This window comes from Xenopus laevis, chromosome 8S (assembly GCF_017654675.1).
Source record: "Xenopus laevis strain J_2021 chromosome 8S, Xenopus_laevis_v10.1, whole genome shotgun sequence".
NCBI classification, from domain to species: Eukaryota; Metazoa; Chordata; class Amphibia; order Anura; family Pipidae; genus Xenopus; species Xenopus laevis.
Window position 1 is genome coordinate 17465464 of NC_054386.1, and position 17895 is coordinate 17483358.

Here is a 17895-nt window from a genome sequence, read left to right on the forward strand (position 1 = left end):
GGCGTAACTTCGCCGCACTTCGCCAGGCGTAGTTTCGCCAGCGCTCTGCAAATTCACTAAAATCCGAAGTTGCGCTCAGGGGTAGCATAAGGTTGCGAAGTTGCACTAGCGTTGATTCGCTAAGCGAAACGAAGTTACGCCAGCGAATTTTTATTTTGCCCTACATATGTGCCCACTGTATAGTTAAGTTGCCATGAGTTAGGAAATGTAGGGGGGAAGGAGGGGAGCCCCCCAAAAAAATTCTATCTTTTTCAGCCTATCACCCATAATATAGAAAAAACTCCAGCATTTTTTGGGACTTAAAAAAATTTGAACTTTTTTTTGAAGCAATCCCTATTTACTCTATTGCGCTTCGCCTGGTCTGAGGTGGCGAAGGAAGTCTAGTGTAAAAGGTAGCGTTCAGTACAATGCGCGTGTTAGTGAATTTGCGTAGTTAAGTCAGTTGCGCAAATACGCCAGGCGTAAGGGTGCGAAGTAACACTAGCGAATTTACGCCAGCATTCGTTAGTGAATTTGTGAAGTAACGAAAATGCCCAACGCTAGCGAATTGAAGCTAGCGTTAGGCTTCAACTAGACTAGTTACTGGAGAACATCATTGAATTACCTGTAGGCAAGCAAGGATAATTTTAAAGCACTAGGGTGAGGATTGTGACTGACTAAAAAACAACTGCAAATGTTTTAATTACAATATTAATATATTACATTTATTTGGATATACAACAGATTGACATTGACATGTTTACGTATCTTTCAATGGAACAGGAACGTTTATGCTGCATTCTTTTGGAAAGACTTTCTGTTTCCTTCTTTGCTAATATTTTATCATGCAGAGGCAGATTTAGGAACATAAGGTAACTGTCATCTGCAGTGCTTTAAATAATCTTCATGGGATTTTAGGATGGCATTTCTAAGTAATTGGTATATAAAAATTGTTGTTAGTAAAAGGCTTTGATAATTTTATCTCCTAAATGTACTACATTAAGTCCCTGAATATAAACTGGCTTGTATGTCACTGTACTGCTTTTAACAATTACTTAACTGTTTGGTAAAAGATTCTCTGAAGGGAACCAAAAAACACTTTAATTTCTTAAATGGTGAAAAAAAATTCAAAATCATATCTTTTCTTATACTGAATAAAACATTTTTTAATACAAACATGCTGCTGAGCTCTGTACTTAAGAATCAAAAGTAACCAACTGAGTCCTTAGACCATAATAATATAATAAACATATAAATCTTTGTATAAGTTTATTACAGGGTTTCCAAAATCTGAATTTTCAAGATTTATTAAGCACAAAAAAACTCAAATTTCAATTTGAGTGTTTTCAATTTTTTTGAAAACTGGTAAACTCGTTGAAAATGATGAATAGAATGTGATTTTTCAAGATTCAAATATTTTTTTAAATAAGTAGACATTCTAGCTTGGTGAGTTTTCAAATGTATTTGATAAACAGGCCTTGAAGAACAGAGAATTTAATACATAAGGAATGCTGAGTCCTATACAGATTAGTGCATGGATATTGTGTTACTGCTAATTCTTTAGATACTGGTTTCTTGACTAGTGAACCATCAATGTACACTGAGAAGCCACAGTTTCCAAGGTTGCACTGGAGGAAGTTTATTCAGTATAACCAGTGCTATTGGCATTTGTGCTATATTGTATTTGTTTCTAGCTATATATTTTTATTAATATAGCACCCAATTGCACAGTGCTATACAAGGCATAACTACAAACAAAGTTAAAACTCAACAATGAAAATAAATACATAATTGAAAGAGTTGCACTACATAGTTGGAATGACGTTACTGCCCTAATGAACTTACAAACTATGAGGAAGAGGAGAAAACAAAACAAAAAAAAATTGCAAAGTAACGAAATTGAATGCCAAATCGATAACAACTGTCTGCTGTCATGGCACATTACAGAATTTTATTATTATTACTTGTTGCATGACAATTTTATGGCACAAGGTGTTGAGGAGCCAACCACAAGAAAAAATCCTATTCTGGATCTAGTGATCTCTAATGACCCAGAACGTATAGCAAATGTGCATGTAATTGAACCCCTGAGTAATAGTGACCATAATGTGATCTCATTTAATGTCTGGTGCAAAAAACAAACACTGGGGCAACAAAAACCCTGAATTTCAGAAAAGTTCATTTTAGTGCCTTAAGGGCTGCCCTTTGGAGCACTGATTGGGGCATTATGGTTTCTGCTAAAAACACAGAACAGCAATGGTTGTCATTTAAAATTGTATTAAATCTTTACTGTTCTCAATTTATTCCCTTAAGAAGTAAATTAAGAAGCACCAAGGACCACCCTATATGGCTTAATATAGAAATAAAGAAGTTAATAGGAAAGGCATTTAAAAACTACAAGTCTATGGGGACAGAAGTTGCATTCAGTCAGATGGCTTTTTAGCAAAGGAGGTAAGATTATGAAAGATATTTCGTAGTACAAGTTGATCCAGGGACTAGTCTGATTGCCATCTTGAGAAAGGAAGGAATTTTCACCCTCTGAGGAAAATTGGAGAGACTTCAAATTGGGTTTATTACCTTCCTCTGGATCTACTAGCAGTTAGGCAGGTTATTTATAGACTTAAAAGGTTGAACTTGATGGGTGTGTGTCTTTTTTCAATCTAACTTACTATGTTACTATGAACTGTTACACTACATTATTTAGATGTATAGGTAAAATACATTATATACATGCAATGCCGGGAATGTATACACTGTTTGGTCACTCAGTCTGCCCTCTGTCCACAAGTAACTCAATCCTCTGCCCAACTGCTGTTTTGAGATCTGAATTTATTGCGTCCAGTATTGTTCTGTGTGTGGCATTATTCTTATTCAGATGCTGATTAGATAAGTATCCTGATTAATTAATAGCTATGCGCTTCAATTTGTCTACCCATCATTGATATCTAAAGATCTGCATATCGCAAATCAAAATGTGAATGTGAATGTGATGTAATTTAGTCTTGGTCATGCCCCAATGTTTTCATCCTAATGAAATATGGCATCATAATTATAATTGCAGTTGGTGAATTATTTCTCTAAATTTTTTCTTGTTCTTCATTTATATTTGCTTCTTTATCACTTTCCATTAACTGCTACCTCCTATAGTGATCTCATAGAATATCTCTTGCCTGGGCTATTGGGGAGTAGATACAACTGTAGTAGACGGGAGGTTGAACAGTTGGATAAGTTAATGACGCATAAAAATTTAATCTTTAAACCTGCGGATAAGGGAGGAGCCCTGGTGTTAATGGATAGGGACTATTATATAAGTGAGATACAAACACAACTTAACGATGCAAAAGTCTATCAAAAATTGCCTGGGGACCCTCTACCAAAAATTGTCACTAATATTGAAAAAATTGTACGAAAGGCAAAGGAAGGAGACCTAATAGATGTTAAATTACAACAATATCTTATAAAGAAACATCCAGTTACCCCCTTATTTTACACATTACCAAAAATTCATAAGAACTTGCAATTCCCTCCGGGTAGACCGATAGTGGCAAGTAATGAGTCAATATTGGCTCCTCTGTCACTTTATTTAGATAAGATTTTACAACCCTATGTGGTCAATACTAAGTCTTACCTTAAAGATACAACACATTTGTTGAATATATTGGAAAATTGCCTGGTGACAAAGGAGACTCTTTTAGTGACAATGGATATACAGAGTCTCTATACATCAATAATGCATGACGCAGGGATAAAGGCAGTACGAGAAACCCTTTTGACAAATGGTAATCACTCGTTGGAAGTTCAAGAATTTTTGCTATCATTACTAGAGGTGGTCTTACGTGAAAATTACTTTATGTTCCAAGATCAATTTTATAAACAGCTACAGGGGACCGCCATGGGGAGCAATGTTGCTCCCACGTATGCTAACTTGTACATGTATAACTTTGAATGTGAATTTGTATATACCAATACCCTATATCAACAGCATTGCCAACTATATTATCGCTATATAGACGATATAGTGATGTTATGGACAGGGTCGGAGGAAAATCTGTTAACCTTTGTTACCTATTTGAATTCTAGGGTGTCCACACTGCACTTCACTTTGATATACGATGCAGAGACAGCTAACTTTTTGGATGTAACCATCAAAAAGGAAGGCACTCGGTTACAGACCGACCTGTACAAGAAAGAAACAGAACGCAACAATCTCTTGCATTTCTCTAGCTTTCACTCCCCTTCATTGAAAAATAATTTGCCTAAGTCACAATTCATGAGAGTGAGACGAATTGTCTCAGAACAACAAAAAGAGGGTCAAAGACTAGATGAAATGCAAAGGAGATTTGAAGTGAGAGGGTACCCCAAAAAACTTTTACAAACAGTGAGAAAGGAGGTAGAAGAAATCCCCCGAGGAGAGTTAAGAACAAAAAGGGTGAAACAAGAAACCTCGAGACTAGCCTTTGTTAGCCAATACACTACTGCTAGCAATAAGGTGAAGAGTATCATTAATAAACATTGGCATCTTTTACAAACCTGTGCACCACATATAAAGACTTTCTCCGAGCCACCATTAATGGCATATAAAAGGGGTAAAAATTTTCGTGATACCTTGATAAAAGCAGATGTGGGCTCACTAACAAAATCAGGACAAAGATTTTTAGGGGTCCCCAAAATGGGTACGTTCCCTTGTTTGAACTGTGCGAGTTGCAATAATATTACTAAGGGATCCCAGTTCACACATCCACAGACTGGACGAAAGATTGACATCAAAAGCTATTTCACATGTAATTCAACTTTCGTTGTGTACTTAATTAAATGTCCATGCGGTCTAGCATATGTGGGAGAGACCACACAAAAAGTTAAAGATCGAATTAAGCAACACAAATCAAATATACGGTGTGGATACACACATCTTCCGATACCAGCACATTTTGCTGCTGCCAGACATACAGTGAGTCAACTGCGGTATCAGGTGATAGACAGCGTAGAACCCTTGAGACGTGGAGGAGACCGTAACCTACAGTTAAAAAAGCTAGAGATGAAGTGGATACAGAAGCTAGGGACGCTTGATCCAGGTGGTTTGAATCGAGAGTACACACCAATGCTATTTATTTAACTAAATGAGGTTGACCTGTATTTGTGCTAAGTGTAACATTGTTTTGTATCTTTTTGTTTTTAGATTAATACAGCTCGTGCTCTGGGAATGGCTGTGTTTCTCAATACATAGGCATTTTCGGCGCAGGAATAGAGCACATAAATTGTGAGTAGTGATTTTAATGTATGTTGCAAGACTTCCGGTTAAGCAAACCATATTACTGCAAGTTGCAGAGTTTTAAAGGACACTGGACACTTTGGACACTTTGGTTTTTTGGATTATATATATAAACAAAAGGTACTTGAATATTTATTATGTATTTTATGTATTTTTATATGTCATAAAGGGTTAATATAAATTTTATCACATGGGAGGAGTAAATGTGTTCTCCCCTCCCCCTACTGAGGTATATAAAGGCATAAATGTTACACTGGTGTTAAGCTTGATAAAGGGCTGGTTATGCCCGAAACGTTGCTTCATTTGCACAAATAAATTTCTTTCACTATACCGGAGTGCTGCTGGAATTTGTATTGGAATTTGCACTGGACCTGGGCAGACAGAGTCGCAGCTGGCACCCGACGCTACAAAAAGCGGTGAGATTGATTGTGTAGCACTACACTCTATGCTTGTATCTTGCCTGGGCTGAGCCTTTACTCATGATCTTTGACATGACCTATATTCTGTTCCTGTAGATCCTACATGACATCAGACTTGTTGGACCCATTTCAGGCTCCAGCATAAGCAGGGTGTCTAGCTGCTTGTGATCCAGTAAACCTGGAAGTCGCCACAGTATTGGTGCAAGAAAATGGAAACTTGGAAAATAACTGTGCTGTTCCTCCATCTAAAGAGTGTGCTAAAATACCTCAATCACCATAAAAAGAGAAAACATTGAATACACTAGATGAACATCTGCAGTGGGAACAATTAGGGATCTGTCTGCTTGGCCAATAAAAGAGTGCAAGCTAACTAATACAGTCTCTTAAAGTCCCACAATTTACTTTGTGTGGGATATTTTTAGGCAAAGTTCAGTTCCAGCCACAAAGTCTCATCCCGAGAGTTGTTAAGGGCTTGGGTAGCAATGTCCTCTTTTTGGTCAGTTGCTCCTATATGGAAGGCAAAAACACAAGACCTATCTTCACACAATGGTAACACAAATTTCCAAATTGGCCAGTAATACCCCAGTGTCTACTCAAAAGTGTACCCACAGTGGCTTGCTCATGGCAGTTCACAGGCAGCTCTGCATTGTCTTGCAACTTGGCTAGAAGAAGTTTGGTCTCTCTTTCTATGATGTTGGAGATACAGGCCTTTAGTAATAGCCAAGCTTAACATAGGCAGCACCCTTCCTTTTTTTCAAGACAGTATCTTTTGGTTTGGAGTTTCTGCAAGAAGCTTTTATTATAGCCTCTCAATCTATTTTTATATTTCAGTCATCAATACCAGCCCCCCCCCCCCCCGGGAATGCTTCCTTCATAGTTTCCAATGAGGCTCTCAGCATACCAATTTTCCCACCCCACCAACTAATCCCATCCATCCCATGCCAGTGTTTGGGTAATGTCACTCTTGGGTGAGACTAAGGCTTTGTATTTAGATGACCTTCATTTGAATATGTATTATTATTGTTTATGTGTTAGGTACTTATAGAAGCAAGCCTCTATTTACCTGCACAAACAAGCAATCTTTCTTTCCTCTTAATATCTTGCATCAATATGATCTTACCTATTCAATGCCATCTCAATAAAAGTATCTAACATTTGAAAACGTGCTTTTTAAATAATCACATGTACAAATGAATATAAAATTGTAGGTATTTAAAATACAAGTAAATGATCGATTATCCAAAATACCTGCGATATTAAAGTATCCCAAAATCCAAATTTTCCTGATTTTTTAAATAAAAAACACAGACAAAACTAGAATCCTTGAGTTGACCTTATTTATTGTTTAAAAAGCTCGATTTTATTACCAAACTAGTTACCAAAAGAAAATTATGTTTACTAAACTGATGGTTTTGTGAAAAAACTGTTGCTAAAACTGGCAGTTTTACATGCCAATCAATTGTGCTGGGTTGCACAATTGCACAATGTATAACCTATCCATAAAGCTACTGTCACTGGAGCTTACAATCTAAATTGGGCAGTAAGGGCATCAAACTGAACCTCAGCTTTACAAGCAAGCAATTGTGCCACAGTCTATCTCACTTTTTTTAAAGACATTAATACACAATTATATATTTGAATCATCTTTTAAATTGTGTAGGTTGTACCTTTAAAATAAAAATGTTTCAAGAGAAGTTGTATCAGTTTGAATCATGCATTTGCACATGCTTGTTGTGTAATCAAATCTGTTTTTGCTGGAAGATCTTTTGTTTAATTTATTCTGATAAGCGACAGAATAATAATTTGTATTCTAAGCAGCTTGACAAAACAGTGGGATTCTGATGAGCAGAGTATTCTGTAAATGGAGACAAACAAATTGCCCCTGGTGAAATGTAGCTGAAGTAAAAATGTAAAGTTCAAGTAATCCTGTCCAGCTATTTTATTTTTGTTACAAAAAAAGAAAAAATAATAGATTGGCATGTCTGAAATTTGCAGACAAAGGAGTATAATCAATAGCTAGGGCATCTGTTTATACTAAGCTGATAAATATGTGAGACTTCTGTCAGATTGCAGATAGACTTAATAAGGAAAAGAAAACACACAGATGGCAGAGTTATATTCTACATGTCTGTTTATCAGCTAGAAATACAGTATACCATGTGTTTAGTATTTGACTTACAATATCCATAACTCTGCTGTTCTAAAGCTTGCAAAAAAACATAAATTAAAAAAAAAATGGTTACTATATGGTAAATATAGTCTATTCTACTTTGCCACTTATAAACTTTATTAAAACTGCCCATGTATCAGCTACTATCAGATGTTTTGCTCTGAATCCACCCAAATATATGTGTATGGTCAACCGTGTATGCCTTTGAGTATGGCTCATTTAGTACTCCCTGTTGTATTTGCAAAAAAGTCTAAGAAAGTCACACCCACTAGCACACAAACTTGTGTGGAGTAGTGATGGGTGAATTTGTCCCATTTTGCTTTCCCGAAAAATTTGCGAAACGCGACAAAATTAGAGGCAAATTTGCAAAACACATTGAAGTCAATGGGCTCCAAAATTATTTTGAAATGCGACACAGGGGACAATTTTTATACGTGAGACTATTTTGTCCAAATACATTAAATTAAAATATGTGCGAGACAATTATTTTTTTTGCCACAAAGACTTTTGTCTCAGTTTTGCAAAATGAGAAGATTCAACGCAAATCCATGCCTGGAGAATAAATTCGCCCATCGCTAGTGTGGAGTCAATAATGATTTATCATGACTTTGTTATTCTACTTTGGTTGTCACCAAGGAGAAGGGGTATTATTCGCCACTGAAATGCTATGGACCACTGCATAACACTTGTTATATATAGATATATATATATCTATCAAGTGTATATATAAATATATACATAAATATAAATAAATGTTCAAGAAACGTTGGTGCACACCAGGAACATTTAAACAAGTTTTAAAATGTAAACATATTTTATTAGAATGGTTAAAAACAGGCCAACGTTTTTGTCTCCTTCTCAGACCTTTATCAAGACCCCCACATATATATAAAAATTTACAAAAATGCTGTTGCACTCTAGGTACTTATGCAGTAAAAGGCTTTATTAAATCAACGTTTCGACCCTCAATGGGGTCTTTATCAAGATAACGTTGATTTAATAAAGCCTTTGACTGCATAAGTCCCTAGAGTGCAACAGCATTTTTGTAAATTTTTATATGATATCACTGTTAGCACCAGGGCATTAACTCTTTTCAGTGTGTGCAGCAGCCCTACAGACTTACAAACATTCAACACTCCCTACCAGGCAAAGTCCCGCACTACTCCTTTGATGATAAAGAGTCTCTGTCCCTTTTCCCAACAAGAGCACAAATGGTCCCAGGTAGCGCTATTGCCCAAATACCTTTCCCTCCGGACTAGGTACTTGCTCCCACGTGACAGGCACACAAAAAGCCTGTGTAACATCAGGAGACACAACAGATCCTCTTACTCTACCCTTCCCAGGTAGACTCACCCGGAGCTCAAACAGAGCTGGCATACTCACACAGAGCTGAAGCAGGCATCCAAGTGATGGCATCCTCATAGGCTCCAAGCTCTCCTAGCCGAGCATCCACTTGCTCAATCCATTGCTGGACTAGAGCTCCCAGCACTGTCTATAGCGCGAGCACACACAATCCAGTTTGGAAAATCCGGAGCTTTAGACCCTCCTGGTCGAGCTTCCAGGCATGGGGCTGCCACCCCAGCCTCAGAGGCCTCCTACCTTTACATCTTGCCGGCTCAAATCACTATCTCCTCTGTGAAGTAGTATGCAGCAGTAAGATGGCAGAAATCTATAATGCCTGTCTGAGCACATGGCATCTCCTTTTATAGCAAAATGGTGCAGCAGCGACACCTTGTGGCATCCTCATCTGCCATGCTGCAACAGCACAAGGGCTCTGGCCCCTGCCCAGCCCTTCGGAAACCCTGTAGCTAAAGTACAAACAGACTATGTTAACACTATGGGTCCCTACATATATATATATATATATATATATATATTTTTTTTTTTTTTTTTTTTTTTTTTTATAAACCTTTACCAAACTATTTAAGAGTGAAATAGCCTGAGATATTATGGATAGTATATCCAAAATGTCATCCAATCCATAGGTACTAAATTGCACCAGTACAGTTACCCGAACATCCAATCATATAACCTAACATTGCTTCCATTTTCCATCTTCCAGCTGATTGCTTGCTACAGATACTGCCTGAATGCAGTATAACACCGATGTAAGTTAAAGAGCCCCAGTAATTGTTAAAGAAAATCATCATGTGCAAGTACTTCCCTGTTTCATATATCTTATTTTAAAAATATAAAGTACACTGCTTCCTTGTAATCGATTGTATTCCCTAATTCTTCAATATGAGACTAGAATAGCCAGTGTAAAGTACAATCAAATTGCCATGATTGTAAAATAATGTGAACCAATGCAACTTAATTTGACTGACAAAAATAATTAGAAAATAAAGATTAGCAGAAGGGTGGAGATATGCCGAAGAGCTACTGACTCAATTGATTACTAACTATTGCCTAGGGTTACCACCTTGTGGGAGAAGGCAGGACACCCAGGGCTATGGTCTCAGTTGTTAAATTCCCTAGTATTAACTGTACAAAAGGTGTACACAATGGGTCATTTTTTAATGTAGTGTTCAGTATCTAATATTTTAGAGCCCTTAAGGCCTGGAGTTAGACAGCTCGGATTTATGTGTGACATGGAAACATTTTTTCAATGTCATAATAAAAAACAGAAACCAGAAGATTTCTTTTCCACTGTTTTGTAGATTTATGACAATTTCCATAGTTTCGTTTCTACTATGAATGATCAGTTTTAATTCAGCTCATTAAGCTGTACCATTCCTGCTGTCTCCAAAACTCTTCTCTGAACTCAATTCATATTTATTACAAAGCAGTTACACTTTCTCTTACTTTCTGATTTAGTGAATGACCAATACATCCCCATCTACTGGAACATGGCAAATCTTATCATTTTCTCTCATCTTAAAAATGTGAATCTTGTCTGGAGAAATGATAGAAAACAATCAAAAGAAAATGTGCCAAGTTCAACACAGCTGGTCATTGTAAAACTATGCCAAGCATTTTCCCTGATTCATTGTGTGATAAACTTTTGATGAGAAAAGTATAATAATAACTGAAAATATATATAAAAAAAGCTCAGGAAGATACAACTTGTGCTGTTGTGGTACACAGAGATTTTTAGAAACTGTAAGATGGAAACATTATAGCAATTTAGCTGCACGATGAAGAGATGACCCTTAAACTACAGCTGAATTATCTGGAAATGTATCATTTATGCCACTTTCATTGCTTGTAACCAAAAATCCAGAGCACCTTGGGTAGGTTAGGGAAAAATGAAGTATGAAGGATCTAAAAAATTTAAATTAGGGAGCACCATCCATCAATTGAAGAAACAGTAGACGGTGTGCAGGGTCTGAATTTTAAATCATAAGTGAGAGAAAAAGGAACTAACCCTTAAAATTGCACCTCCCCATGTCACAGTCTAAACATTTAGGGGCACATTTACTAAGCTCTAGTGAAGGATTCGAATGAAAAAAACTTTGAATTTTCTAAGGTTTTTTTAGGCTACTTCGACCATCGAATTGGCTACTTCGACCTTCGACTACAACTTTGAATCGAACTAAAAATCGTTCAACTATTCGACTATTCGACAGTCGAAGCACTGTCTCTTTAAAAAAAACTTCGACTACCTACTTCACCAATTAAAACCTACCGAGCATCAATGTTAGTTTATGGGGACCTTCCCCATAAGCTTTCTAAGCATTTTTTGATCGAAGAAAAAAACGATGGATTAAAATCCTTTGAATCGGTCGATTTTTCCATCGATCGTTTGATCGAACTAAATGTGGTAAATCCTTCGACTTCGATATTTGAAGGATTTTACGTCGATGGTCGAATATGGAGGGTTAATTAACCCTCCATATTCGACCAATAGTAAATGTGCCCCTTAGTGAACCATATTAACACAATAAACCCCTCCCTGTTATGCAGACAGAAATTAAAGCACCATGTGCGTACAAACACATATCAAGCCTGCCTGGCTGAATTGCTAGTCTGCATTGAAGGTTCAAACCATGTAAGTGGTATTGAAAAGTTTAACCCCTATGAGCTCCGTTGATCCCATTCACCAACCCCTTCACTCACAGAGCTCCCCTGCCGGTTCAGCGTGTGGAGAATGACCTCTAAGATAAGTCACATTCGATCACTCTGTCTAACCATTCTAAAATGCGCCTGACACGTGTTTCGCCCGCAATGAGCAGGCATGTCAAAGGCCTTACGCTAGCTGCTAACCAAATGGTCGGGTCTGAGACCCATTCTGAAGCCTTTAAACACCAATCACCTACCTTTAGTCTTTCCATCTCCCTGTTCCTTACCTGATTTTATGTTTTTCCTGGATTTTGTTTTAATTTATATAGTAAAAGTTATGTTTTAATATGGTTCACTGAGTGTTTAGTGTTTAGATGGAGAGATGCAATTTCAAGGGTTAGTTCTTTTTTCTCTCACTTGTGGTAGTATAAAGGAGAAGGAAGTATGTTGTTATGCCTACTGCAGCTTGCATCTAGGCAATATTGGTATAGTAACACTTGCTTAAACTGAAATATTAACTCCCAGCCCAACTAGCAAACAGTTCATCCTTGTGCAATAACCAGTGCTAGCCTTTCTTATGACACAGTTTACCCTCAAGGCATATTGGCACAGGCCCCTATTTACACTGCACTCTAATCACCCTGACACACAAACACACACACAAAACATTACAATAAGACTTATTTTTCATGTATGATGTGCAAAAGCACAGGCTGCACTAAAACCCTCTGATGCAAGTGCTCTGTAACTAAGAATTTAGGACAACCATGTTGCACCCACTTGCCCAGTCTCTTTCTTGTTTGTGCCATTTTGCTTATCAGCACCTAGGCATTTGTTAGAATACATAGAAATACTGTATATACTTTAAAAAAGCATTACATTAATTTTTGGACCAACAAATGTCTGGGTACAAGAGTCAAAACATATACTGTAAAGCAATGCTGTCCAACTGACCTCCCCAACTTGTGTGGCCCCCCACATGAAAGTCTGCCTGCTGTGTCTGCTTAACATGTGTAAGATTTAAAAGGTATCACTACATAGATTAACTGCATTTTTAAAGCCTTAAATTCAGACTGGAATCCCCTGTAGTGTTCACACATGTAATCCCCCTGTATTGTTCACAACTGTGACACCTCTATTGTTCACAACCCTAAAGCCCTGTATTGTTCACACCTGAGACCGAGACTAAAACCGCCCACATTGTTCACCTGTTCACACCTCATATAAACTGCTGGAGAGGCACCAGAACTGTGTCACTGTATGTAGCACATCTTAGAGTGGTCCTGATAGGTTTCCCTCTGTCCTGCTCTTTTCTGCCTGCCCTATGCTCCCTGTATGTGCCTTACTCTGCCTGCCCTATGCTCTTGATTACACTGCACATACATATCTTAAAAAAGAAAAGAACATTTTTTTATTCGTCCAACACCTTAATCTCCACAGAAAGACATTATTTACACACACAGAGTAGCTACTTGTGTATAATTAAGAGCACAACACCTTGGTGCAGTCAGCACAATAGTAAGTTCAATAATAGACCAGGATCTGCAAACACACAGTTTATAAATGCTGAAAAAAGTATTCACATGCACAGCTTATATTTCAGATGGGTCCCCAAAAGATATATTTAACTGCATATTTGAAACCCATATACATAGGAGAATAAGAGTGACATGATAAGTAAAATTGTATTAATAAAACAATTGCAGAGCACTTCTTGTTCGCTTCGATTAATCCAGTTGCACAGTGAAGGTTTTACTCTTTGTTTGGATGTATAAAGATAATCAAACTCATAATAAACTGTGTATGTACATGACCGCACTGTAGCAACTATAAATCATTTGAAAATCAAGCTCAATTGGATATTTCTCCTTCTAACTCCTAACTAATGAACTTGTTTTTTTGATCCAACCATATTTCTATCGTTGCTGCTTATTTATAAAGGACCCATAGTTTCCATGGTGCAGTACAAAAAAGGAATTATTAAAAAATCAATACTACGGTCTCTCTTTTTTCTACAATGCAATATTATTAATTCAGTTATCCATACCGTATGCCACAAGAGAAGGGGAATAAAGCAGGTTATTTATTTCCCAGGGAACCTTTCTCAGTCTGTACATGAAAAGAAGGAACCTTTCCAGCACACCATAAAGAAATGTCATCAGATTGGAAATTTTATTTTTAATACAATCAATTCTTTGCAATAAAAAAAAACTTCATCTTGTTATGGTTGAAACAAAGGTAATTGTATGTTAATTAGCCCAAAGTAGTATTGGCTATGTGGTTCTCACAGTTTTAGTCCCTATGGACTTCATGTAGCACAGAGGTTTTTCTCTACAGTATCTGTGATAGAGGCTGTCAATGATTTGCTGGCTTTGAAAGTTTCTATTTTCATTCCTATTTTAAAAATTAAACAAAAATTAACTAGAGGGGTCTTGATACCTTACAATACTTGTTGGACATATATTTGTTATTAGGGTAATGTGTTTTTTTTTATGCCTTTGCAAATTCTTTGTCCCACACACAACAGTAAGATAGTGATAACGTTCTCAATGAATGTAATACAATTTTACAATCGCAAACCAATTTTTGCAACAAAATAATTAACTAAACTGAAGAGCAGGTGTTGAAGGTTCGCAATGCGCAATTAAGATTCGCAATGCAATAAAAGTCTAGTGAAGAATTTTTACCGTATATACTCGAGTATAAGCCGAGTTTTTCAGCCCCCAAAATATGCTGAAAAACTCAACCTCGGCTTATACTGGGGTCAAGCGCAAAAACGGTCGCCGGCGTCTAAGAATAGTCGCCGGCGCCCAAGAATAGTCGCCGGCGTCCAAGAATAGTCGCCGGCGTCCAAGAATAGTTGCCGGCGTCCAAGAATAGTCGCCGGCGTCCAAGAATAGTCGCCGGCGTCCAAGAATAGTCTCCAAGAATATTCTCCGGCGTCCAAGAATGCTCGCTGGCATCCAAAAACGAGACGCCGGCACCTCCAATGGGAGCAGAAACCCTCAATTTTTTGATCGAAACTTACCAGAAGCTGCTGCATTTCTCACCCTCGGCTTATACTCGAGTCAATAAGCTTTCCTAGTTTTTGGAGGTAAAATTAGGTACCTCGGCTTATACTCTGGACTTTGCTTATTTGCAAAGTTTGCTCTTTGCAAGTTTTATTACATTTCCTCCAAAGTCTGCCATTCAGATTTTAAGAAAGAAGGTTCCATCTTAATATTCAAAAAGGAATATTTTAGAGTCACAGCTGTGACAATGTGGTACTGCCAGAGGGCACAATGTAAGTACAGGGATTCTTTGCAGCCTGTGATCCCTAACTTACAGATTTGGAGTACCTATATCCTTCCCCCCATTAGTCACTATAAATACAGTAATGCTGAATGTAGACAGTGCTGTATTTATTTGAAATGCCTGTAGCTGGTTTCACAATGATAAGGAAAGAAATAAGAAGGCTTAAGAAGCATTGTACTAATTAACTACATTAATACATACAATCTAAATATACTGTATACTTTGAAATATTGTCTATAAAGCCCATCATCAACTTTTATGGCTAATGTCACATGAGACATTTCCACAGTTAGCATAGTTACAGAAGTATACATTTTCATGCCAAAATCTGCCCCACATGTAGGGAGGGAGGGGTGTATGTATGGATGCTGGCTTTTCATTTGGAGGGGTTGAACTTGATGGACTTTGTCTTTTTCAATCCAATTTAACTATGTAACTATGTGCATTACAGTTGTGAAAGAAGCCAGATTGGCATTTGTGGGGTGCTTGAACATATTCACATTTTATAAATTATATTGAGTTGCCTAATTTGCAAACAGCATATGTGCAAGACAACCCATCATGAACAGTCAGACAGTAGTTTCTATTATTGTAAAAGCAGTAAAAAGATCAAAGTCAATTGTTGTTTGGAAACTGGGAATTATTGCATTATATGGGTACCCTAGTCTGCTATCACATATAGCCAAATGACAGATTGTTTATTGGTACTGACATTTCTGGCACTTATATTCTGTATTGGGTTGCCACCTACTGTCGGTTTTTGACCCAGAAAGCCCTGTTTTTGAAAGGGTTGTCCGGGTCAAAACTGCCTGCCCTGTTTTCCAAATTAAGAAAGTGAGCAGGATTCCCTGAGATTAATGTGTCAATCGGACAGTCGCCAAACTCCACATCATAGCTCCACCTTAAAGTCACTGACCTGCCTCTATGGTGTCACCACCTCGTGATGTCACCACCCCGCCCAACCCAGAGTTAGCATTGGGTAAAGGTGGCAACCCTATTTCTGTATGAGTTATAGCAGTGCTTAGTATATATGGGAAGGTTTAGTGATATTTGTATAATACTTGATATTAGTACATGTACATCAAATTAACTCCTAGAACATTTTTGGGTATATTTATCAAAGAGTGAAGCTAGAGATAACCACAGTCTGCTATTGTCAAATTCCGCAACTCTCTATTCATTTCTATGGGATTTTGAATGGAATATTTATCAAAGGATGAACTTTTACTTTCACCCATTGATAAATACTCTAATAGAAATGAATGGAGAGTGGCGGAATTTGGTGATCTCTAACTTCACTCTTTAATAAATATACCCCTTTATCTCTTAATAATATACAATAGCATAGGCGGAGGCATTAAATATCACATACTTTTTATTTATAAATATATGAACACGCACAATATGTTTCTAAAATGTGTTCCAGAATTGTACCTAAATTACATAAATATATTATGTAAATCACACTAAAACAGCAATGGGAAAAGCAGAGCATAATTAAATTTTTTCTTAAGCATCAATTAAATTATCTAGATTCTCATTAGATGCTTTTATAGTCATACATTCTAATCGAGAATACTGTTTTCCACAAGTTACTGTGGTTCATTACATCTAATTTACTAAATAATAATGCTGCAGAGAAATTAGCCTAGCTAGATAAACCCTGGAAACAGCCATCCTGCCTTGTACAATTACTTCATTTACATTTGACATGGGGCAGATTATATTTTTTTTGTTTCGTATTTTTTTACTTGCAAGCAGCACTGCAAAGCTTCTTGATGAATGAACAAGATTTTCAGTTACATTGTACCATCTAAGTGTTGAAAAATAAGGATTCTTAATTGTATAACAGCCCCAAGTGCTTATACTTGTAGCCTTAAAGGAAAACTATACCCCCCAAACAATGTAGGTCTCTGTTAAAAGATACTGAGTAAAACAGCTCATATGTAAAATCCTGCTTCATGTAAATGAACCATTATCATAATAATATACTTTTTTAGTAGTATGTGCCATTGGGTAATCATAAATAGAAAATTGCCATTTTAAAAAATAAGGGCCGCCCCCTGAGATCGTAAGATTCACTGTGCACACATATAAACCACATGTAAGGTCACATGAGCCAATTAACAGACAGAGTTCTGCCTTTTGCTTCCTCACTTCTTCCTGTTACAGTTAGTGTTGTAGTATTTCTGGTCAGGTGATCTCTGAGGCAGCACAGATAGAGTCATGAAATGGTGGTTCAAGGCAAGAGATGTAAAAGGGCAATATTTATGTAAATATATATTCCAGTTTGGTAAGATTCTTTAATATGTCATTCAATTTGATATAAACTATCTGTTGCTTAAGTATTCATTTTGGGGGTATAGTTTTCCTTTAATGCAGTTTTTGGCAGCGAAACTTCTGCCCCTGGCACTAAAAGCAATCAGGCTCAAATTGCTGCAAGTGTAACCCTTTTCTGACATATTGATTGTGTTCCAATTACTGCTTAAAATCTGACAAGAATGGGAACTCTCCCTTGGGTGGCCCTCAGTAGCAAATAAAATGCTGCCATAATCTAAACTATAATGTAAATGTGATGTAATTTTTATATAATTTTGCCTGACTTTTGTTTGTTGTATCAAACCCCCACTCTCCTTCTCTGAAATGTGCTTACAAATGAATATCTAAGGATAGGTTATGGTTAGAGGATTCGTTTTAGGATCACTAATATTATAATGATGTTTGAGTAAGGATATATAATGTAATTATGATGTAAGCAGGAT